This window comes from Crocodylus siamensis, chromosome 13 (assembly GCF_052110815.1).
Source record: "Crocodylus siamensis isolate JL-2025a chromosome 13, ASM5211081v1, whole genome shotgun sequence".
Taxonomy (NCBI): Eukaryota; Metazoa; Chordata; order Crocodylia; family Crocodylidae; genus Crocodylus; species Crocodylus siamensis.
The window spans coordinates 2,374,465-2,399,836 of record NC_143407.1 but is presented as its reverse complement, the minus strand read 5'-3'; the positions used below and the strand labels follow the sequence as shown (position 1 = coordinate 2,399,836).

Sequence of the window (25,372 nt, the reverse complement as noted above, 5' to 3'; positions counted from 1 at the left end):
TCAGGGGCCTGAACATGGTGGAATAGAATTGCATTTCAGCCCATTTAGATGCCTACTAGATGAAGTAGAATCTGGGCTTAGGTTCCTTAGGCTTTTTTTTGGAAAACCCAGCCCAATATAATAACTGTACTATCTTTTAGTTACTTCTATAGTACAACTGCCATAGGGCCATTTAAAACGCTCCGCTTATCTTTATCTATAATGCTACCTGGTTTTGCAATTATGTTTGCTTTTGGATGATTTCCTTCCACTTATTTTGTGCTCGTTTATATACCTTGATGGAGCATAAAATATCAACACTGTATCTACAAGCCTTTGCTCTTCAGTTCACAATTAGTTTTCCTCTCCACTCTGTCATGAGATTGAACACATACCCATCTTCACAGAAGACACAGGCGTGCAGATAGAGAAGTTGAGAGTTCAGTAATCCACATCTTCATTTTAATTTTGAGCCAGACATCTTGAACCATGCTCTTAGCAGTAGCTTCTATACAAAGACTGCACTACAGTTCTTGCAAAAGCTACAATTTTTCAGAGTGTGTGCTTTTAAAGTGATAGAGGAGCAGATTGCTTATGACCAAATGAAGCGTTTTTGTCTTCACTTCTGAGAGGGCAACCGGGTTGTTTTCCTTCTGTGGTGGAGAATTGAGGACATGGGGTTTGGTTACATTGTGCTCGTTTACAAGTGTGCATTTGCTGAGGAGTAACCCAAAATTACTGCATAGTACGGGTGTGTGTCTACATGTGCATGCTCATACTGCACAGTAAATATGGTGGCTTTTGCCATCATGCAGGTATAAAATTTACACCCAATTAGTTACTGCACAGTAATGCATGCGTAGATACCTTACTGCACAGCAACACTGTAGGTGTGGACTGGCTTGGGACTAACTTTAGCCCCAAGTCAGTCCACACACACCATTAATGAGCTTTAATGCCTGCACATGTAGACACCAGCCTATTCCCACTTACTACTCAGTAACTTACTGTGCAATAAATTGAAGCCAGTGTAGATGCGTGTATAGACATGCCCATTGCAGCATAGTCAGTCATGCGAGTTATCTGAGGTAAAAGTGAGAAAGCAGGAGCATTTATTTTCTGATTATTTTCTTAGATGAGAGAGTCACAATGCAGAGAGTGATAGCACCAACTACATCCCTGTTCTTAAATAGCCAGCTGCTTTATACAGTGATTTTTCATCAATCATAAATAAATTCAAAGAGATGGGGTGGCGGGAAACCTCTCAAGTAATTGTTCTCCACCTGCTTGTGGACTGGATTTACAGTGGGCAATTTCAGGAGATGTGGCCCTGAGCTTTCTTCGGCTGTGTTTGATGTCTCAAGCTTGCAGACAAAGTAAATAATTTGATCCATTTATTGGACAAATTTAGAGGTCAAAGCTGACAAGCTTTCAAGACCACACAAGTTTCCTCCTCCTGCGGCGAATCGTGGAATGTGTCGGGGAGAAGCCGCTACAACTTTCCACCCCGATGTATTTTTCTCAGCTAAGTTTGTAAGCCTTGCTATAGCTGTTTGAAGATGTGTTGGCAGCTCATTCCACTTTAAGTACATGTCTTGGAAGTTTGAGGGGATTGATGCTTGAAAGAAGTGAGTATTAAACAGTTGGACTGTAGAGATTTCCGGTCTCTACATTCTTGTGGGATCTTAATGACAGTGGTTGTTATATATTTGATGTTAATACAAGAGACATACATTTTATAGCTAAGACCCAAATTCTGTACTTACATCCTTACTGCAGACAGTGGTGTAAATCAACAAAGAATTTGGCCCTCATTTTTTTCAGGTAGCTGTAAAGAGTATAAAAGTGAGTAAGGGGAGCACTTGAGAAAAGAAGATTCGTAAAGTTGTCCTAATGTTTAAGGTCTATCGATGCAGAGTTCTTACAAGAGAAATTGCAAAAGTCCACTGTTTAAGGTCATTTCAGACTTGACAAATTACAGCTGGGTGAGTTTTACCAGGGAGACTACACAAATACACACTCAAATATGTAATTGAATTCACTGAGACAATATATGCAACTCTCCGTTTTCATTTTTCATGAATATTCCAAGCAGCTAAATTTCCTGGCAGAAGTGATCACTGATATAGTGCATTTTAAATGAATGTTGCAGAACATCTCAACTTGGAATCTGTAATCACGGCTACTTACACTAGACCCATGCTGCTATGAATTATGCTTGTGCAATGAGAAAAAGGGAAAAAAGCATATCATGCAACCTGAACATCTGCTACCCAATGAACAAGCTAAAGAACAAGCATCAATTACCATAATTTTGAGGGAGAATATATGTAGGAGAATAAATAAATTCAAAGAAAAAAGGGAAATTAGCTGAAATGTAGATATGCTCCCAGTTATCCACACCCTGCTCTACTCAAAATAGATATAACTTTATTGAAATGATTTCCCTAATTTGGACTAATGAACTCTTACAAAATCCAGAAGTAAATGAGCTTCCCATATGTTTTTGCCAGCTGCAAGATGCAGGCGCAGGAACTGAGGTGCCCTTTTCCATTGTGCTGGCAGGAGACCCTGGGACCTCCATGGTGCTGCTGTCCTGTTGGGAGGGGCAGGACAAAAGTGTAAGGACTATTGTGATTTTACTGCAACAACGCCCAAAATTCACTAGGTCCTTTCCAAACACAGAGGAAGGATTGGTCCCTGTCCACCAAGAGTGTTCAACTGTACACTGTCATCATTATGCCCAGTGGCATCACCTACCATGGTTACAATTTTCAAAATAGTTCAGCTCCCATTGGGGAACCAAGAAGTGATCAGATTTGCAAAGGAGCCCATCCCAGTAAATGCTTAGAGCGTCTGAAAATAAGGGCATAAGTGTTAGAAGGGAGCTGGTGAGAGCTTGGCACCTCTGAAAATTTTGCCCATGTTTGACGGGGTTGGAATTTGGCTGCATGTGAAGGCCAGGCACCTGGACATCTCTGTTTTGGTCTCTTCTGAATCCACGCCATCGTCTCCAGGTAGACGTTACCTGTCCTTGGTAACACGCAGCTTGAAGACTGACATATCAAGGAATGGGTGCATGAGTGAGTTAAGGTCAAGGGAGCCAGGCAGAGCTAGAAGTGTCATAGCCACTTAACTGCAAACACTATAGCGATCTTGCAGATGAACTAAGGGATTTCACATCAATGACATGAAACTACCTCGCCCCAGATGACTTCACTTTAACCAGGCTTCCATTAGGGCTAGAACTAAAATGCGCCCATTGCTCTGCACTGAAGCTATATCACTTCACAAAAGTTCCCAACGTCTGTGTTTTCTATCGGAGGGCGGGTGCTGCTGTGTCACTAGGACTAGGTACAGACATTCAAAATACCTGAAGCAGGATCGATCTAAGTTGCACAGTGTTTTGGAACTGGTGTAGTTTAGGTCAGAAGCAAACAAAATACCCATTCGCCCTTTGGTGGAGGGTGAAATCTTAGACCAGGTTCTGCCATTTTTAAACCAGTCTGTGCGCACCAACTTTCTGTTATGTTATGGGTGTGGACCGCTTTCCAATCCCTTATACCAATAGAAGTGTAACGTCTGTACATGGCCTAGCTTAACAGGGTGGTTCTTGCTGTTTTAATTAGCTTTTCATGGTGACTACACCATGGCACCTGCAATCAGTGGCGTTCTGGTAAGCACACATGGGTGAATAAGGGCTTCAGTTTGTTGGCGGTTCGAAAAAAAACGTGTTAAGGTCTGACTGATAGATGACAGTTCTGGAAATGTTCAGCAAATCGGAAAGGAAAAGATATTTGGGAGTCAAATGAAACACTTTGGTTCAATACCATTCTGTTCCAGCCAGGGAAAACACGTTATAATATTTTATAGAAAACGGAAGGAAATGTTGAAACCAAACACTGTTTGAAACATTGTTTGTTGCCGCTTCACTTTAAAAACTGTGAAAACCAAAACATCTCCCTCGGCCTTCCAGGAGTGGGGCTGTGAGCTTTGTTGCAGACTAAAACCTGACAATTTGACGAAGTCATCGCAGATTTTCAAAGCATTTTTGTTTCTCCAAATCTGTATTTCTTTTTCTTTTGCCGAAAAGAAGGGTGTTTGTCAACAACATTGGCCCATTCAAGTCATAAGGAGCTGACAAAGGCGGGATAAGAGGGGTGAACCGTTCCTTCAAGGGGTGGGCACGGTGGCATTGCAGAAGTTGCAATCAGTGCGTGGACGAGAAACCTTTTAAGAAGGTCAGGAAGTTTGTCTTTGTCCTTTCCTGCTGGCATCAGGTTGGGCCAGAATGGAAACCCCACACAAGTGAACAAGAGGGTCGGAGTCATCCAGCTTGCTTTGGTCTTTTGCTTGGCTGTGGACTGATTCAGAAGTCACCCCTTTGGCTCTGCTTGAAAGGAGAGGGGAAAAACAGATGAGGCCTGCTGTCAGATGTGCAGCGTTGCATTCCTTCCCGGGAGGGTGAGAGGTGGAGTCAGGTGAAGTGCTTCAGTTCTTCATTGGCTGGGGCCCACAGGTAACTGGAGCCTCCTGAACAACAGCGTGAATAAAGACTGAACCTGAAGGACACCACCTTAAAATGGGCAGAACTTTTCTTCTCCATCCCTGCTACTATTTAAAAAAAAAAAAAAAAAGTCTTGTGCATTTTTCAACACTCTTTCATTGGTATCTGCTCCTCTCCTTCCTCTTCCTCTTCTGCACCCCCACCCCTCACGCATCTTTTTTTCTTTCCAAAACCTTCTTATTTGCTTCTAGTCTATTTAGCTGGACAAGATAACTGAAAGCAAGACTACAGTCTTAATAAGAGGACTAGTCATTTTCTTCTATGCGTTTGTTTCACTTTCTCTGGAGCCCTATCGAAAAGAGGAGAAAAGAAGAAGAAAAGGAAAAGAAGAAAAGGAAAAAAAGTTTCTGATTTTTTAATTGATTTTTTTATTTTTCTTTTCTGTCTTTCTAGTCATTACATAGTTGTTATTTTATTTTATTTTGGTTTAAAGTTAAGTAAAGCTATTACGAGACTGGGACTGTACCTAGTTTATCAAGGGGCAGGTGAGTGAACGGTGCAACAATGTACTTTGCTATATGTAGAATATTCTGTTATAAGTGATGTGTTTGAGAGCTTTATAAGAAAGGTATTAGGAAGGATATTCTGCTGGGAAGGAAATAGGTTGCAACAGGTCGCTTTAGTGTTGCCCACATACCAGCAGCCCTGTTTATTTAGCCATGCTGAACAGCAAGATAGTTTGCAAACAGCAAGGGACAACTGATGGCAGTGGTCAGTTCTTGAGAGAGAGAAAAAAATCAAGTATCTTAAGCATTTCTAATGGATGTTTTAAATCCTAGATAATTAATTACTGGATTATTTCTGACAGCAATTGACACATGCAGGTATGCAGGTGATAAAAATTATGTTCAGTATTAGTTGACTGCAAGGAGAATGTAACCCAGTGGAAAATCAGTGGAGTTATTTTAGATTTGAGTTATTCAGTGCAAAAACCTACCAAATTAGGCCTATGACCTACACTGACAGGTATAGACATTTAGTTTCTTATGTCAGTGGGTAGATTTTTTTTTGCCTACGCTGCTTGTATTATAAGAAGCCTGTAAACATATTTTAATATAGAGTTTCATAAAAGTGGGTTTTATAATTTTCCTTCCATTTGTTGTCCCAGATAAAATGATGCAATAACCTAAACAAAATCAAAAGTTTGTAAAAATATTAGCCCTCAAGAATACCAGAGCATCGCTTTGTCATCTTTCTTTAAGGAGAAAAAGGTAGAAGAACTCATGTTGATTTAACCATGTTTGCAAAGCGTGTGGTCATGGAGGGGTATTTATTGCTATGTGTTGTCAGTAATGAAATATTAGATGTGTAGCTGGGGTCTTTTCTTGACCCATGGGGATTGCTTCTTGATTCTGCAGAGCCAGCGGGCCTTTGGCTTTTCATTTGGGTTTGTTTGCGTTATGCCCACCGGCACTAATGGAAACGAATGCAGCCAGACCCTCTCAAAGGCTTTAAACGCGTGGGGTCTTGAGCTCTGCGAATGGCTTTCAGCTATCTCTTTAAAGCCACTGCTGTTCTGTGATAACTCAAGTGACCATCCTGGGTTGGCTAAACCCGGTCACCCGAAGCTAAGCCAGTCAGGCATTCACGCATCTCGTGAAATTAGACGCTGAGGAGTTTTCCTTGAAAACAGCAGCTCTCTCCAGACTGAAAGGCTTCATATCAGTGGCTGCAGTGACACAGGCGTGTTCAGAGGATCACTACAGGGTGCTGCCGTGAAAGCAGCTGAGCAGCGGGAACGGGCTGCCGGCAGGAGGCAGATTCCCCTCCCCTTAAGCAAGTAAGGGGCTGGCTATCAGGCAAGACACTGTCTCCAGAGGGCCTCCTTTTCAGACATATGGACCCTCGGCAACCTCCACGACACCCAGGAGGAGGGACAGAGACCTGGCCCTTCTGAAAACCTGCTCAGAGAGAAAGCCTACCATTGTATGCTTAATTTTAAGCACGTGCTTGGGTTCCATAGGCATCAATGAGAATTAAGCCCGTGATTAATACTTTTTTGGGATCAGGCCCTAGGTCACTGACATTTTGGAGAGCGGGTGCCATCGTGCCAGTAGCAGTGAACTTTTCATTGGCTTCCTGCCTATTGCTCTCAGCAGTAGCGCACTGAAGACAGCAGGAAGTCAATGGGCTTTGTCTCAGACCCAGTATCTTTCTCTCTAGCCCTCACTAGACAAGCAAATATAGTAACTTTCACGCACTTGAAAGTTCATCTGAGGTGTCCAGTACAATTTCATTTGACCTTTAGTTAAAGGCCCATCACGTGTAAGGAGGCAAAGGATCTTTGCTGTTCCCTTGGGTGGAAGTATGAGACAGGCTTTATTTTGAAGCTTAAATCTCAAGACTTCTCTTTGGGGACCAGCCAAAACCCAGAGGTGTCTCTTTAATTAAAGGTTGCAAAAAAAGTGATATCAGTAACCTTTAATATACTTTAAATGGGTTATTTAAGGTAGGGAATGAGTTAGCTCTTGGAGGTGGGTCCCTAGAGCAGAGAGATCACGTTTTTAATGCTGTTTTTTTTAAATGGAAGTTTCTTTTGATAAAGTGCCCTTGCTTTTACAATCTGAGCTGTTCCTGAGGGAAGCCAAACAGGTTTTGGGCCGGGACAGTCCTTTCTCTAAGCATGCTGCTGCATCCATCGCTGCAAAGAGTTAATGTGCTGGAAGCTGTCGGTAGGTGTTTGCTGCACCAGCGCCTGTTGGAACTTGCCTGATAAAAAGGCATTTCAAAGAAGACAGGCTTGCAGGAGGAATTTCAGCTGAAGGGTTCCTGCTTTATCCACCCTTGTCAAGAACTTGCCCCAAAGCACTTAACATGTCTCAACAGAGCTCAGGGAGAGGCCTCAACACAGCAGCAGAAAGCAGGTTTGTATTTAAAAGGAGAGTAAAAAGAACCCCCCACCCCAGCCCTACCTCCGCAGCTATGTGATTTAATAACCCACATTTTAGCACATCGCTGCCAGATCCTGCCCCTCAACCCCCTCTTTCCCTACCCCCCAGTTTAAATTTCCAAGCCTATTCATGGTGGATCCCATGCTCTACCAAAGCTACGGGCTGAGATTTTTCAGAGAGACCTTGGGAAAGGCTTGCGTTTCATAAACGCTGGGTGCCGACTTCCAGGCAGCTTGGAAAATCTCGGCCGCATTCCTGTGACGGTCTGCACAGGACACAGCTCAGTTTTCTACTAATGAGATTGGAATAAGGCCCTAATTCCTGCCTCCCTAAGTGAACGCCACCCAGCCATTAATTTTGTGTGAACTTCTCTTTCCCATCTGGTGTCAGCTTTAGAACACTTAAAAAAAAATCATGTCTTAAACTGAGTTCCTTCAACGAAAGGCATTATGCAAGTGTAAGCTATAGACATCACATTAAAGCTTCCAGTATTATCTCTGCAAGGGGTGGCAAAAAGGGGCTGTCCTGTTGGGAGGGGAAGGACAAAAGTGTCAGGACTGTTGTGATTTTACTGCAACAACACCCAGAATTCGCTAGGTGCTTTGCAAACACAGAGGAAGGATTGGTCCCTCCAAAGGAGGGCCATCCTCCAAAGGAGAGCAAGCAATTTCACCCTGTGGTCCTCTTTTGAAAGGGTCTTTCATTCCATCACTATCTTTCTTTTACCCTAGACCTCCTGATATTTTTAACATGCTTTTCTTATATTTTGTGAACTGCAAACTCTTGTGGGCAGGATCCACGCGGGCTTGCAGAGCTCCTAGCCCAGCGGGAACCTGCATTCTGACTGGCGGCTTGGAGCACCACCATAATGTGAATATTCGGTTTTACTGTTCTATTAAGGTGTCTGCAAAACCAATGTTATAAGGTAGAAAGAATCTTTCATTTCTGCGTGATCAATTTGTCCTTGACAACAAACCTGCAGCAATCAGACTCCAGTGCCCATATTCAGGATTAATCTGTTTAGAACTAAGAGGGATTTTTTTCCCCTACCAAGTGCGAAAGGAAGAGTTTGGGCTTAACTAGTTACAGGTTTCTTTCGTGCTGATAGAGATCATGAAGAAAGATGAACGCATAGAAGAAAACTGTATATGCAATTATTCCTCAGCAATCATAAATTTATAGCTTTTAAACTGGGAAGGGGACCCTCTTGCCCATTTACTTTGACCACAATCAGAGCACAGGCCATCAAACCTTGTTAGGGATTCCTACACCTGGAGCTCTGGTTAAGCTAGTCAAGATCCCTGAAAAAAACCATGCTTATCTAAGGATTTTCCAGTGATGGAGAAACCCTCACAGGCATTGGTAAGTACACGTTGTACCCAGTGGTCAGCTTGTTACACGCTACAAATAAAAATGAGAGTTTTGGACTTGCAAATCCCTAGCAAAGAGACTTTACGGCAAAAAAGAGCCTACGTAGGACCTCCCTGCGAAATATCATGTCTCCTGCCACGGTCATGCATGTCACACGAACATCCCACTGTACCTGCTATGTTGTTTTTTTTCTTTTTTATGGGACATGTTCAGATGTTTTATGTTCACTCGATTTTTCCGAGTTAAGAATGATCCATGGATTCTGTTGTCCTTCATTCCACCGGAGTCTGTCTCGTACCTAATCAGATTTCAGTGGAGTGAAGCACAAGAGACATGGAGCTGAATCAGCAACGAGAGGAACTACTGCACGACGACTCAAATGAAGGAAGTGCTCCCCATGGAAAACTGGATAAACAAAGCATGCAGATACCAAGCATGCTAAGAAACTGGCAATGAGAGGAGCAATCCACCCAGCATGTTAATGGCCTGTATAATCTTTGAAAGTCTCCAGAAAAAAAACCAGAACCATTTTGGAAGTATACTTACAGTCTGCATAATATGTAAAGATTAAAAAGTCCACAAAAGACCACAGTCTGCTTTCCTGAAAGCTTAAATGTCTCATTAGCAGGAAATTAAATTCAAATATAGCTAAATTAGATGTGTAACCCTGTCTCTTTCAGTGATTTTCCCTCCAGGATGACACATCCACTAGCAAAACTGGAATGTAACCTTTTTTTGGTGCGCATACAACGCTGTGCATTTGCAGAAAGAACCTTCCCTTTGCAATCTACAAGCAACACCTGCTTCCATCTGATTTCCTGGCAGCGATGCCTTCAGAACCTGGCAAAAACGCCATTAAAATTTTAGGCCCATTTATTTTGTAATAAAATGAATGTAAATAAGATTTAAGTTGAGGGAGGTTTCAGATTTTTCAGGCTGCTTGCGAGATAGATCTTTTAAGATGTCAGTGTAAATTCCACAAAGGTTAATGCAGTTAAACATATTTGACACATAAAAATGTCACATCTACCACTAATCATTCACCAGTTGTAATTGCCTTTTCACGGCCCTCATCTCCCCGAGACGGATGCTCAAAAAACGAGGCTTAGCAAATTTAAAACAAAAACAAATAATGTCCCTCCACCATTGGGACATATTATTTGCTTTGATAGATTTAGTGCCGGATTGCAAGGATTTATGGTCCTGTATTATTTCTCTGTTCCTTGCCTAATCTTTCTTTTATTTGACTGATTTTAAAAGCGTTAAAAAAAAAATGCTTGCTGGTAGCATTCCTCACAAATCCAAATCACTGCAAGGCATGTGTTGATGTGTTGTTCAGCAACCTAACACCCACCGCTGATGGAACATGATACTGGGTTCTCAGAATGAAAGCAACTTTGACACTCCTGGTTTTCTTGTCACTTTGCCAAAGGTTGGCTCCCAAGCAGAATTTGTACATCGTTCTGGACATCTCACAGGCCCTCTCTCTCTTTCCCTCCCCCTCAAAAACTAATTATTGTTAAAGCCACAATCTCAGCTCAGAATTATGTGACCCCAATTCCAGGAACGGAACCATATTTTCAAGCCAGAAATTTTCCTGGCAATATTGGTGTTCGCCTTCTACATTGCAACCATCAATATATTTAATGAACCTTTTCTTTAAAAAAAAAAAAGGTAACAGATCAAAATATGCTATGCATTTAAAGGTACTTAACTGGTGCTCAGAACCAACATCATCTTTCAGAGGTACTTCTATGCCCTACCACCATCACCATCATAGCTGAGCACCTCCAAATCTTTAAGGCTTTTCTTCCAACTATTTAGCTGGTCTAATAAAAGATATCACACCTACCCAGACTTGCTTGCCTATGCCCTTAGACCGACACAGCTACAACCAACAACCCTCCAAATCTTTAATTCACTTTAAGACTTGACTTTAGCCCCGTGGAAGAAATTTCATAGGATTCATGTCTGCGGAGGGGCACGGCTATAGGGCTGCACATTATCTCCATCACCAGCTACCAGAAAAAGCTTTCTAAGACCCAGTGAAACCTGGGGAAGTCCTAGCAGCATAGTTACTTTGGAGCCAGCCGCAGCCGGGAGGCACAGACAATGACAGGGGGGTTCACAGCCACCGGCAAGCAAGGGACCCCACCCCAGGTACACAGCGTTCCTACCTCTTCAACTCACCTGGACTCAACAAGGCAGGACCTGTATCCAGCCTACTCCTCCCCTGAAGTAATGATTTCAGGAAAACTCAATGTCCCAAGCCCACCCCTAGCCCTTTCCCAATATTAGAGCCAGATATCTGTGACCAAATATGACCCCGATCCAGTAAAGCTATGAGCAATGCAAATCCTGCACCCTAGCAATACTGCTAGCATAGCATTCTGACTTATGACATCTGATATGACTGTTGGTTTACCCTCTACAAAAAAGTCCTACTGAGTTTAATAAGAATGAGCCAATGAGTTTTCTAGCTTCTACCAAAATCAACCCCACCTTACACAGCATTAGGGAGTAGAATGCTTTTTAAAGTTATTAATTATCCTGCAAGGGTGGGTGCATAATTTAAATCTTTATTCTGATAAAGCACGTTTCATCACTAGCTCTCAAGGAAGGCCAATACCATTGCCTCTTAAGAAATGAGGATACTGAGAGGTGAAGCGGCTCGCCCAAGGGCAACCAGCCAAGGCAGCTAGAAACCAAATTCAGACCTGCTCGGTCCTAATCTAGTATGGTATACACAGCCCCACCCTGGTTCCCCAGTGAATAAAGAAACCCTATAAATATTGTGTCCTTTTTTATTACACTATAGGAATTTTTTAGAAGGGCTGTTAACACCTAGGCTAGACGAACACCTTGCCAGGGTCATTTGACCCCAGTACCTTTTCCTGCTATGGCAGGGGGTCGGACTAGATGATCTGCTCAGGTCCCTTCCGACCCGACCGACTATGAAACACATCTCCCTTCAAAAGCACATAGTTCGAGACTTGTCAACAAAATACAAAATGTTGTAAAGCGCTGCTGTGGTTTACTTTAATCCACAGGCACTCTCTGCACAGGTAACTTTTGATCATTTCCAAAAAAAAAAAGGATTCTACAACTGCGTCATTCAGGCAGCATTTTTGTTCAGGACATCTCAGCAAAGCCGAGATCTTAAAGAGCCCTCCTTGAAGCAGTGTTCTGGTGATGAGTACCGATGGAGGTAACAATACAAAGAGGCAACACACTTTTTTCCCATTAGCTTTGTACAAAGACAAAAAGGCAAAACATAACAGGTAAACATTAAAAGACCAAACATTAGCAGATGAAAGACCTACAGCTTCCATCACCTTAACAATATGGAGTAGCTATACCTAGGACTCTGCTATGTGGGTAGCAACATGGTCCAGTGGTCAAAACTAGCAACTAGGAATCAGGACTCCTTGGTTTTAGCCTTATTTCTGCCAGAGACCTGCCCCTTTGTAACCTCTGGCCAATCACTTCATCTTAACCCACTGTATAAAATGGGGATAAGCATATTTGCCTTCTTTTGTGAAGCACATCTGAGATCTGTGGCTGAAAAGCACTGGGTGAGAGGTAAGTAGCAGCATCGCACCAGTGCAAACTACACCACTCTCCACATCAATTCATTCTGCCCTGCACATGAGGGTGGGGATGTTGGCAAACAGCTTAGCATACATAAAAGGCACAAATTGAATGAGACAACAAGCATAAACCACCGGAGACATGGATCCCTGTGGATGACTTTTGTCAATATACCCATGTAGCTCGTAAAGCTCCTTTAAAATAGATGAAAGGTGCTATGTAAATGCAAGATTATTATCAAAGAACACACGGCTTGTGGTTTGCATTGATGTGGCTCTAGAGACAAGGGAAAAAGAACCCCAAACTTCTTCAAAGTAACATGCTCTTGTCTAGGATTTCATATGTACAGGCCTTTGCTGGCAGCGTGGCAACTGATGATTCAAACCAAAAGGCAAAGCTTGCAGAGAGCGCTCGGATGCAGAACAGTGGCATATACACGAGAGCCAGCGTCTTTTCTCCTGTGTCTGGTATCCCAGTGTGTTGGGAAGAGGTAACCTTCCCCGTTATGGGCCTGGCTTCCCCGGTTCTTTTGCAGCCTCACACTGCCATCGGTGTGATGTGACTGTGTGACAATGAAAGGTTGCGTTACTGCTATTGTTCCAGCATCAGTGTTTGCTGCTGCTGCCGAGACGCGTGTGTCAAAATGACTTCTTACTGAATGGAGTCAGACAGATGTGAGCCTGTCAGTCAAAGCACCCAGCACTGACTGCAGCTCAGCCCTGGTTGTGTGTTGCCCGAGTTAATGTTGGTGCTGTTACTTTAGGCAAACCGCTAGAGGGCCTGTTTTAACCCCAAACGCATCTGCACAAAGAACTAAAGACCCTTTTTTTTTTTGGCAAAAAATCTAGTTGATTTAATAAAAGATATCACCTCTACCAGGAGTTTTGATTCCACATAAAGAAACACACATCCTCCGACCCCTACCTTTCCAAAGGCATTTCTGCTTTTAGGCTTACCAGCAATGTCATAGGGATTTTAGTTTTTCACATGTAAAGCAGCCCTTGAAATGGAGCGCCAGGACTTGCTGCTGCCTGGAAGGTCCAGCCCTAGAGTGTCTGCAGCTGGGAAAGGAGATGGGCAAAGAGGGCAGAGGATGAAGCTGGTAGATTTTGGGCATGGTTAATTGTAATACTGGTTAATGATTACTGACCTCCTCTGAGCTAATTTCACAGTTATTAGATAGGCAAAAGAAAGGAAATGAAGGTTGGAAAAAAATAGCACCCTTCTTATAGGCTACAGTGGAGCAGAATCAGAGACAAGAAGTGACCTCCTTATGGTATTCCCTGTAACTCAGAGCTGCTCTTTCAGTGCAGGTCTTCACAGCTTGTAAATCTAACAGTCCTCCAGAGAGGAATCAGTCTATAGGATGAATAGTTATTTTGATGCTGGGGATGTTAAACAGCAAGGCTGCCCTGGGTGATCTTTCCTATTGATGGGCTTCCATCATCAAGTAGTGACGGAACTGCTGCACACTGGATCCAAGGAAGAAACGGGCCCTGTAGAAACTTGCCCAAGGTGACAAAAATTGCTGGACTTTGCACTGAAGTCATGGGTGGGGCTATGCCACTTCACACAGATGAGGACTATCCTACCTTATCTATGGTTGTAGAAAACCTGTAGAAAAGATAACTCTCAGGCCACAGGAATAGAATAGCAATGATACCAATACAGAATTAGAAAGAATGCCTCCAGATACTTACCTAAAGTTAAGCACCAGGCCCTTGTCCTAGAGCACCTCAGTGCCCTGCTCCTATAAAGAGGGGAAGTGTGTGGCAGAGCACGCAGGTGCCCTGCTCCTTAGGGCCCTCCGCCGAGCTATTTCCACCCTAACAGGGAGTGGGGAACTCAGCTGCTGCTTACCAGGGCAGCCACAGTAGTCATAAAGAAGCACAGCTGTGGGTTGCCGGGGAACCGGTGAGTCAGCTGACAGGAAGGGGCAGGGCCTGACCGATATATAAACCCAGGCTGAGGTTAGGGAGGCAGTTCCCTGCCAGAGCAAGGAAAAGGCAGGGGTTAGGATACTCAGGCAGTTGTTATGGGTGAGAGGGAGAAAGCCTGTGATGGACTTGAATGTGGTTATAGCTGGATGGCTTGAATTTATGTTGTAGCCAAGGGGCTTGAGTTTGTGTTGACAGTTTACGGTTTACAACCGGTGGTTTGGGTGAGGCTATTAGGGGTTGGAGGAGGCCTCATAGGGGCTCCATGGTAGCATGGGGACCCCAGTGCCAGAGAGGGTGCAGCATTTGGGGGTGCACTTACCCCAGTCCTGAGAGAGGGAGCAGAGAATTGGAGGCCAGGTAAGGCTGAGACTGCCTGAACCCTGCAGGGGGTTTGAAACCCCGAGGAGGAGATCTGGGGCCAGGCATGGCTACGGCCACCAGAGCCCCAGGCTGTGGTAACCCCAGAGCGGAGGGGCAGTGCGAGGAGGCCCTGAGGCAAAGGGGATGGCGACTGGCGAGTGCCAGACAGACCAAACAATGTCTGGGATATCTGTAATGCTTGGGGCGTGGTACAAGGGTGGTTGGAGCCACGCGTAGCCCGTAAGGTGGTGGTGCACTGAGTCACAAAACACCGAATAAGGGCCAGAATACAACAGAGCACTATGTCCAAGGGGACAAAAGGCAGCCTCCCTTGTACATATAAAAGATCAAGGCGTGGGGGAAATGAGGGTGTTTTAATGCAAACTTGGCATGGTAGGGGGGGGCTAGGGGAGATCATGGCCACCCCTAGGACTCTGTGCCGTGACAGTCCTCTTACTGCAAATGTTCCTGCAGTATCCAAGTTCCTTCCTTTGACCAGTTTCATTCAAGTGTATAACCTCCCATGCCTTTCTTTTTCTCAGGCTACCCCAATAGCCCTTTCTTCAATTTAGCATCAAATGCAGTGTCACATTGTGTCTGGTGCTAACGTTGTGCAGAGCTCCAAAACAAGAGAGAGGCTGAGATGAAAGGTCTTTTAGAAATGTAGATTTGATTGACTGACTGATTGAACTTAATTGCAGACATTCTCTTAATTGTACACTTAATTGCTGACACTGTGTCAAAGGATTTCTGATGCGGCACCTGGAGGACAACTTTGTAAGTGCCAGTCAAAGCCAGCTGCACCCGATTTCAGGGAGGTATCGTATATCACCCACAGTTTGTAAGAAGAAAAATCATATTTTAATAATATGCAATTAAGAGTGTAACCCCCCCAACACAGAGAAAATCACACGTCTCTGTGCAGGGAGGGGATCTAACACAACAAGAACAGAAAAGAAACAGGGTGCTAATTATAGGAATATGCTTCTCTCTATATCTACAGTATTGTAGGGTGGATGGGACAGCAGAGGATGTTTCTCGATGTAAAGATGCAGCTGCCCAGCAACCTCAAGCCAGGCCGTTTTATATAAAACTGAAAGGGCAGATACTGTCCCATGACAGAGCCAAGCCCATGCTATGGTCAATAGGGGCATGTCTACATGGGCACTTTAATGCACCTTAGCCTATTTTAATGCACATTAAAGCATCACTAAAAAACCCATGCTATTAATGCACATTAGGATAGGCTAATGCATATTAAGCATCACTTAAAAACCAAGCTCTTTAGTTAATATGCATTCTTTTAGTACCTCACAATGGAGGTATTAGATTTAATGTGCATTAATTAAAGTGGATTAATGCATGTGTAGATGCACTGTAGGTGTTTTTATTCATTGAGATATGAATAAGTGTTTACAGGATTGGGACCTGAGGCCCAAATTTAACCAGACTAACATTAAGCATTTACAATCCCACTGAAATCAATGTGCTGAACATTCAGGACAAGTACTATGTTGAATGTAAACCTTAATGTGGGACTTCTGTCATGAAATGTATAGGGTTGGCATGTAAGTTTTAGTTGGGTACCTCACACTGGATGCTAGAGTGGTGGTGCTGGTTGTAGCTGTTCCCTCTCCTCCTCCTCCTTTTTTTTTTAGCATCTTTTAAGAACTTGTAGTACATTTCAGAAACGGATTTGTTTTTACCGATCAATCAAAATGAGCAGGGGAAATTCACAAAACTGCTATCGGCATCTACTGCATGATTTTTCTTTTACATTTCAAAATGCAGTAAATTCAATGCACACTTAATAAAGTAAAATACAGGTGCCTAGAGAATTCACAGCATGAACCTCAGCACGTGGCTCAGGGTTTCTCTTCCATTGTTTTTTTTAATAATAAGCTTGGCTTTGACCAGATGCTATTCGAGAATGGGAGTCTTCTCCTGCCTCCACCCATTTGCAGATCGGGAAGCCTTGCAGGAAGAAAGCTTCATTTGAGGGAAAGGCTAATAATAATAATAATGTTTCTGTATTGTGTATATTCTGTATTTCTTTGTCATACAAGGAAAAATGTATAAAAACACCTTGCAAAGAGCACCCGGAGCGCTTAGGAGTCATATCATACTGTGACAGTCTCTGCAAAGCTCTTCAACAGATAGGATGTCCTAGTGTCTCCAAAAATAACAAATTCTTACTACGAATTAATTGAAGCTGGGTGCCAACCTGAAAGAATAAGGACTTTGTCTCTCTGCAGATAAGTTGTTAGCATTTCTGCTTTCTCAGTGATGGTGCTATTATCTTTAAGTGTTCTCATGTGGTAATGCAATCAAAGAAAAAGACACTCTTACCTGAACACCGAACAAGGACCCTTTTAGAATCCATAGCTAGTGCTTCACAGGTTCTCCATTACCACGGACTCTAAATGTGGCATAATCTTTGGTGCGTTTATCTGCACAACCCCTCAGAGCAGTAGGAAAGTGCTATTATCCCCATTGCATAGGTGGGGAATGGAGGTACAGAGGCAGACTTGGGGCAGGAAATGATTTCCCAGCCACAGATGGCACTAAGATGCCAAATTCCCATTTGCCATCTTTGAATATGTCACCAAAGGTCACACAGGAAGCCTGTGGCAGAGCAGGGATTTGAACCAAGGTCTCTTAAGGTGTGGGCAAGCCGTCTAATCAGTTGAATTGGTCGTCCAACACAAGAGGGCTAAGGAAAAGCACTATGATCCCTAAAGCTACCCTGTCTCTCTGATTTATTGCAAAGCTTCTGCCTAAAGCTTTCCCCGGATTTCCAGCTGCCTGGCTTCATGCTACAGTAGACATATACTCACACGAACCTCTTCCTAAGATGCACTGAAACAAGTTATCTCCTTCCCGTGTAACACTATGAGGCCTGTTGATGACAGACCTGCCAAGCAAACTCCTCTCTGCGTGTGTCTCGTATGCAGGTATATGAAAGGAAGAGAGAAACGGCAGGTCAGCCAAAGCGGCTGAATTGGAGCCAGACTGAACGGTCTGCCTCGCAAGAGGGGCAGTACTAGCCAGCACAACAACGAGGCTGCTGCCTTTGAGCTGTGAAGTGAAAATGCCACAGCTGAGCTCCAAGTGAAACAGAGGGATCAAAGGGAAGCCGAATGACAGCAAATGGGCTGAAATGAGGGGAGGATGCGATTTGCAAAGTGCAATGCAGAAACTGCAGTAGCGTTTGTAATGTGGCTTCCTCTGAATTCACTCTTCCCACTCGGAGGCACTCGCAGAAGCTGTTCATCCATCTCATTAAGGGTCTTGTTAGAGAGACACCAGAAAATCAGTATGAATTAATGACTGCAACCGCAAAGCAAAGTGGAGATGGAGTAGCAATTAAACTGGCCAAGACTTCAGGTCCCTCAAAAACTTGGGTGCATCTCTCAACAGCTCTGAGCGCCTCTTGTTCTGGAAACAGCAAGGGCACCTCCGAGGCTCCCTGGTTCAACTAGGTCAGACAAAGCCTGAGACGGGCCTTCAGAGCCGCCACCTGCGCTGCTTGAAAAATGACATTTTCAACCACCGTTGGCCAAAAAATGGGGAGGAAATCCTTTCTTCCACTCAAATATTGTCTAAATCTGATCGTTTTCAACCATCACTTCTGGGCATGCTTTAGTCTCTGGACCCAAATGAAACTAGTGATGTTATTCAGGGTTGCCAACTGTTGGCACACAAGGCTGGAGGCTGAAGGACAGGTGGAGCACGGCAATGCCATGTGGTGTCTAAACAGGAGCAGGAGCTCCATCAGTGGTTTATGGGCCTCTGCAGCTCCCTCCCCACTACCCTGTGCTGCTGCTCCTGCAGCCCCCAGTGGACTGTACACCAAGGGAAGACTGGCGATGCACACACTTTCAGCACGTCCCCTACAGTATGACTGATGTCGAAGCAGTGGTCCCCTGGCTTTCCATCTGCTAAGGGCTTCCTTAGGGGTCTCAGGAATGCCTGGCAGGTTCAGACTAGCCATTTTGTTCCTACCTGGCTCTAGACAGACGGCACCAAATGCAGGCATTTTCAGCCAGATTTGCTCATTTCCTTGTTTTTGGGAGGTGCCTAGCCCACTTTTTTTGGTAATAAAGAAATCATAAAGCAACCCAACAAAGAGCTGTGAATCAGGCCTTTCACTGGCCGTGCTCTCAGGCCCAGCAATTCTTACCTGAAAAAGAAGCAATGCTTGAGGGGCAGGTTTTCTAAAGCAGCCATCAGGATAACTTTCAAAAAAACCTCTGTTTTGTTTGCTATATAAACAAATCCCCATCATTTCCAGGTCACTAAATCTACTCTCCTTTCCCAGAAAAAAGGAAGAAAGTGGGTTTTTTGTCACTAAAAGCCTTGAAAATGTGAACAGAAATTAATTTCTCTACAAAAATGTCTTAATTTCTGAAAAAGAAACCATTTCCCTTTTGAAATCAGGGATTTTAGCTTGGGTTGGTCAGATTTTCAGAAGAGCTCAGCACACAACATGGACACAACATACCTAAGAGCACTGTTGCAAATCTGGCTTAGCTTTGGGCTTTACTCATGTGGTGGATAGGCTCTTTCATTACAGGACGCGATGGGATGCAGAAGAATTGCCACAATGCAACAGTGAACCATGATTTCTTTCCTGCTTTTATTTCAAGCATAAATAAACTAACAGATGCCTCTGCCAAATTCTTATGGGTAATTAGAAGGTTGCAAGAAGCAGATATTTCAGGATTACTTTGACTAGTTCCTCATATAAAGTGCTGCTGACAAACACCCTACACCATCTCCCGATTACCGGTCTAAAGCAAGACAAAGAAAGGTGTAAATAATGCAGGGGAAGCATGTCAAAGCCTGAAACAAAAAACCCCAACAATTAGGTTCCATCATTTCTGAATATGTTTTAACCTGGAATTGCTAATGCAATATCAAGTATCTTATACAGGAGTTCACATTTATGTAATAAACATTGTCATGCAGTACGAATCTCTCTTAATTCATCTTGTTTGTCATGTTCCTGTCTCCTCCAGAGCTGCCTAATTATTTAAAGTATAAAAAAGACAAGAATCTTGAGATGAACAGATTCGTGGCAGAAATAATTAACTAATGAAACATCTGACATCCTCATGGAGATGGGATGAAAAACAGGCGGAAGAACAAACCAGAACCTGAAAAAAAAAAACCCAGACATTAATCTCCACCAAAAAAAAAAGTAGAATTTTTAAGAGCGACTAAGTGACTCAGGAGCTGAAGCCCATTCTCAGATAAATGATTTAATTACATGACGGTGATAAAGCAAGGGAAGACTATGGCTGTGAGCTACTCTCGAGCTTGTGATGTCTACTGAGCCTAAACAGATTTCCTATTAAAGCTAGTTGAGAAATAGGAAACTCGTAAGACTGGAAATGGGCTGCAGAGCTTGTAAACTTAGGACACCATGTTCAGCTCATTCCAAATGACTGGTGTCCAAAATCAATCCACTCATTGCTGTTTCATGATCTGTGGGAAATAAATGCGGAGGTCTTGCACTAGATCCTAGGGAGCAATGTTCTGTATCCTTCAAACTAACACAGCGATGAGCCCCTACTGTTAAAACACAGGGATGCAGAGAGGCTATGCAAGGAAGAAAATCATGCCTGCAAAATTAAAAATCAAAATGTTTTATTGAAACTAAAATAAAACCCTGAAATAGTCTGAGTTTTAATAGTTTTCTTTCTTTTTAATAAAAAGCCTTCCAAACTATTGGAGAAGTTAGGAATTCTGCAGTCATTAAAGATGTGGAGCTGTGCTGATATTATATTAGCTCAGGATCTTCTTTCTTCTGTATCCATCATTTCCACCATTTTTAAATGATAGATTTTTGGATCTTTGGCTTCAAAAGTCAACCATTGTGGCAAAGATGGATGGTTATCACTAGAGGCAGCCATTCAAAAGCAGTCTTATATGCCTAAAGAAGTGAATAATACATCATGGCAAGAAGTATCAGTGATCCACCCTGTGCAGAAACAAATGCTGAGTGCTACACACACAAGATCAGATTCTGCTTCTGTTTTCTCTGGTGTAAATCTGGAGTAACTGTCATGTTTTGCAACAACTTGCGTTAGCTTTAACCAGTATAGCCAGTGTGACTCCACCTATGTGGGAAAGGGAGTTAATCTCGGTGAGTGCACACTTCCGGAGATTGGGTAAAATTCATCCCTTTGCAGAGAGAGCACAAATAATTTGAATTGCTTGAATAACCCCGGATAGTGCTCTGAGATCCAGAGATGAATGGTGCCATATGAGACATAAGCATAATCATTACTGCCTAAGTGCAGTCAAGAGGCATCTAGGTCTTGAGCTGTTGCCAGGATCCGTTTCTCCCCATGTTCTAGTCGTAATCGGCAAAAATGAAATCCTTGCAGTCACAATTCAGTTCCTCTTTTCACAACATAGACTGTTACAAAAGGCTGAAGTTCCCTTCTGGCATGGCTGGACTGGTGTGGATGAATCAGAATTGCCTTGATTCAATGCTGCCGCCATGAGCCAGGCCTGTCCATTGTGTCGCAAACAGTTTGTGTCCAAAACCCCACCATTGCATTCACCACTGGGGAGCTGGGCGAGAAGTCAGCTGCCTTGTGTGCACAAGTAAGTGGGTGACTAAAGCTGGGATTTGAAGGATGTGCCCATTGTCTCCTTTGAAAACGGGATACAGTTCATCTGCTGCATTGATTTTCCCCAGTGCCACTTGGCAGTGCTGGAGAAATACAGCCAAGGTCGCTAATATGAAAACCTTCCCGTCTCCCAGCTCCCGTATCTCCCATGCAAATGGCAGGTTAGAGCAAGATGAGAAAAGGCTTCAGCACTGTTGCAGCCAAGACTTACCAGGGACCAAAGTCTTTTACAGCCTGAGCTTCAAAGCTCCCGGAGTAGCCCATGGCCTTAAGTGGCAGTTGTAGTTTTTTAGCTCCTGTAGCATTCGCCCATGCAGCGTGTGCTGCGTAATGAATGAGGCCTCATAAATGTAATCAGACCAAATGCTGGTGCATAATTTCACACGGTAAAGAAGAGAAAGGAGGGGGAACCACCAGCAACTTGCAGGGGGAAAAAAAGATAGAAATTGTTTTACATCCACATAAATGCAATTTGCTCAAGACACCTGGAGTCTCGTTAATTTACCTGTGACATGTTGCTACACTTAATTGCCTTTGACAATTAGTAACATTTCAACACCTCTTTTAATGGTCCAATTAGAGGGATGCTTGTCTCCTGTGCAGTAGATAGGAGAAAATAGATGGGCAAACTTCCAGTGCAAAACTCCTCTGCAGGTATTTTAATGGAGAGTTGAAAAAAAACCAAAACAAAAAACCCCAGCAATTCCAGCTCTGTTGTGCTCAAATTACAGCTAGATGCGTTGGGTTTGTTTCTTCCTCTGGCTCTGCCTCTCTCCATGAGACGCTGTAACAACCAGCATTGCGAGCACTGCATTGTTAAATTAATTACAGAGAAAAGTGCTGAGCATTTGCTTCTCTCCATTTCTTGCACTTAATGTTTTATCGATTACTTTTGTATACTAAACAAACAAAGTGCGTTCTTTGTAAAATAAATCCTATCTCCAAACTGGAGAGGCATGATGGGGATATAAATAGAGAAAGGACCATTACTTGCAAGCGCACAAGCTGCTGCCTGTCTACTAGAAATGTTTCTGAGAATAAAAGCTTCATCTCCAAATTGCCTTGATCAAATCTGATTGTGAGCGCTGGTTTCAGTCTGATTGCTCTGCTCTCAGGGAGGTAACTTGGCAGCAACTTTGTGCACTACTTTTGAGTAGACTGAAATGCCTGATTCTGGTCTTCCTTTCACAGGAGCACTTCAGGTTTAACTTCACTGAAATCACAGTGGGTTGTTTAGATATAAATGCCATGGGAGAGAGACTACAATCAGCCCCACTATTGCAATTATCTCATTGCAATAAAGAAATGGTCCTGATAATTCTGGTCTCCCTTAGGCTGGTGTCAGCCAGGAGAAACACAGATGTCAATAGACATTTGCCAATATAAAACCCATGTAGGAGAGCCCAGAACAAGGTCCAATACGTACTCCTCTGTGAGGCAGTGTAAATCCATTGATGTCACCAGCTGAGAATCTAGCCTACGGTTCACATGGATGATACACAATTATACATGCAATAAAATGTGTAATTTTACATCTATGTGGAAACCTGCTGCCTGGAGAACACAAGCTGTGCTCTCGTACAGCACTCTGTCTAGCCAGTTCTCAGTATTTATTGCTCATTTGCTAAGGGCATTGAATTTCTAGGCTTTGGACTATCAGAGCCATAGCTTGTCTTCAACATCACTTTGGCATAAATATTATTAGCTGCAGTGTCCTCACGGGGTGGAGAAGAGGCAGGCCATCATTTTATTGGATTCAAGTGTAATTCTTTATTTGCCTGATTGCAGTCACTGCTTCTCTGTGTTTCCACAGTGCCAAACTGACTGACTCGGTTTATCGTCGGTCAATGGAGTCTCTAGATCTCATAGCCTTAGACCAAGCAGCCATTCAACAGCACTGCACTTGGGTTTGGCTTTTCCTCCAGGTAAATTAGCACAGAACTGGGTATGCATCAATTCTGTCCCTTCCTTGAAGGATTCATCGCAACCTTCCTATCTTTCCCCGAGTTAACTCTGTTCTCTGACTCCACCATACCTTTTGCAAAACCGAGGACTCCACACTACATGGTTGCAATCAGTGGAGTCTTAGCCGTTGACTTCAGTGGGTGGAAAACCCTTTTTCTTGAGCTGGCTGTTGTGAAAGCAACCTCTCTTGCACCCTAGGGATGTACAGAGAATAGTGCAATTCAAACACACAAGCTTCTGAGTGTGCTCATACACACACGCAAATCCCTAGGTGCAAAAGTAGCAGGTACTCAAGCACTGACATTACGTTAGCTCCACAGTCCTCCTACCTGTGTTCTCCATGGCAGTCCCAAGAAAACCCTATTCTAAAAGATATGAACGTGCTCTCCCTCTGGAGCTTGGCTACGTGCATTTAGCAACTGGGATGTCAAAGTACGAATGGGCAAATTCTCTTAACAGCCCAGTGTAGTCCAGAAGGTCACATGGCCAAAGTCAGTGGAGCTATTCAGGATTTACACTGGTATAAAACCAGGAGTGGAATTTGGCCCCATATTCACTTTTCAGCTTTTTGCTAAACCTTGCTTTCTCAGGTGAAGCAACTGCCTAACGGCCTTGCTGACAAATGAAGCAAGTCACTGACACTATGCTGGGCCATCATAATGAGTGGCATCAATCACAAGTCCACCATGGTGTCTAGCAGGTGCGGGGCAGTCGTGAATGGTGATTTCCAGTTAATGGGACAGGCTAACGGCCACATATTTTACCATGAAAGGCAAGACGTCCTCTTCAACATCATCATCCCGGGTAAAATAGAAGGGATCTGACAAGGACGTTCCCCGTATATGCCTATAAATATTTCCAGCTTCGCACCTTTCACATTACATTGTTACACATTCACAGCCCAGTAGCCGGGCTGGCTGCGTGGCATCTCCACTTGAACACCCGGCCATGGGTGCAGCACGTCTATGGATCGAGGCTGATTACACAAAATAACAAATTGCTTCTCAAGGCACCTTGCCTATCAGTCATCGTTAGAGATGGGTGAGCAACGGGCTTCCTCCCCCTGCAAGCGGGTTTCCTTGATTTCTAGCATTCACCTGTAGCCAGGTGAAAAGTAAAAAGCACAAACACTTTCAATGAAAAAAATCTAACACAAACGTTGGTTAAGGATTATCAAAATATGAATTCCCAGAACTGTGAAGAGCTTGGTTTCATTTTGACCATCTTCATTTTGGGCAGGGGGCTGGACTCGGTGATCTCCCGAGGTCCCTTCCAGCCCTGATGTCTATGAAATCTATGAAATCTTTCCCCTGTCTTTTTTTAGCCTGATAGTTTAGGTTCCTAAATGAAAATCTGCCTCAGACGGGAAGCTGGAATAGTTTTCATTTAATGATGCTTCTGAACCTTTCTTCCAAAAGTATTTTCCCTTGAATTGGCCCTTTTTACTCAGACTGTCTCAAAAAATGTCCAACTAGCACCAATTTGCTTGGAAAGCTGAGAACTTGACGTGCCCAGAATAATGATTGCTTTTAGTTTTTTGTGTTTCCTTTATGAATAATCGGTCAGTCCCCTGTTAACATCCAGGGTACTTGGTATTTGTCTGGCTGCTGATGGGTCTGTGTGTGGGTCACAGATGAATGGAGCCGACACGAGGCTTCGGGAAATGTTTACAGATCTGGACAGGTGCCTGTGTATTTACTGTGATTTGGTCTGTTTGATGTGGGTGCAGCCTCCGGCAAGGCTTTAGGTGCAATTCGCTGCAAGAGAAGCGGGCCTAGGTATGACAATCCAGTCACACCTCTGCTGGGTATTTCCTTGACAAATGTACTAATTCCAGGGCCTGAAATTCATTTTGTTCTCACTGCAGGGTGAATAACTTAATGTCACCGTACAGGAAGGGCCTGCTGCTGCTTTCCTCTGCCGCATTTTTCTACCCATGTAACGCCATAAGCAGCAGTGGGCTTAATTCTGATTTACACCCTTTTGTAAACCAGAGGAAGATCGGAGCCAGACTCACCAGTCATAAAATTCATGGGAGCTGGCTCCTCAGAAAAAAATAAATAA

General features: G+C 43.6%; 1 long non-coding RNA gene across 1 annotated transcript; it reads left to right on the top strand.

Moving 5' to 3' along the window:
• The first annotated feature begins 4,575 nt into the window (after positions 1-4,575).
• Positions 4,576-9,712, top strand: LOC149853669 (uncharacterized). The gene is made up of 2 exons (XR_016439012.1): positions 4,576-5,031; positions 9,489-9,712. It is a non-coding gene; the product is annotated as an uncharacterized LOC149853669 (long non-coding RNA).
• The last annotated feature ends 15,660 nt before the right edge of the window (positions 9,713-25,372 follow it).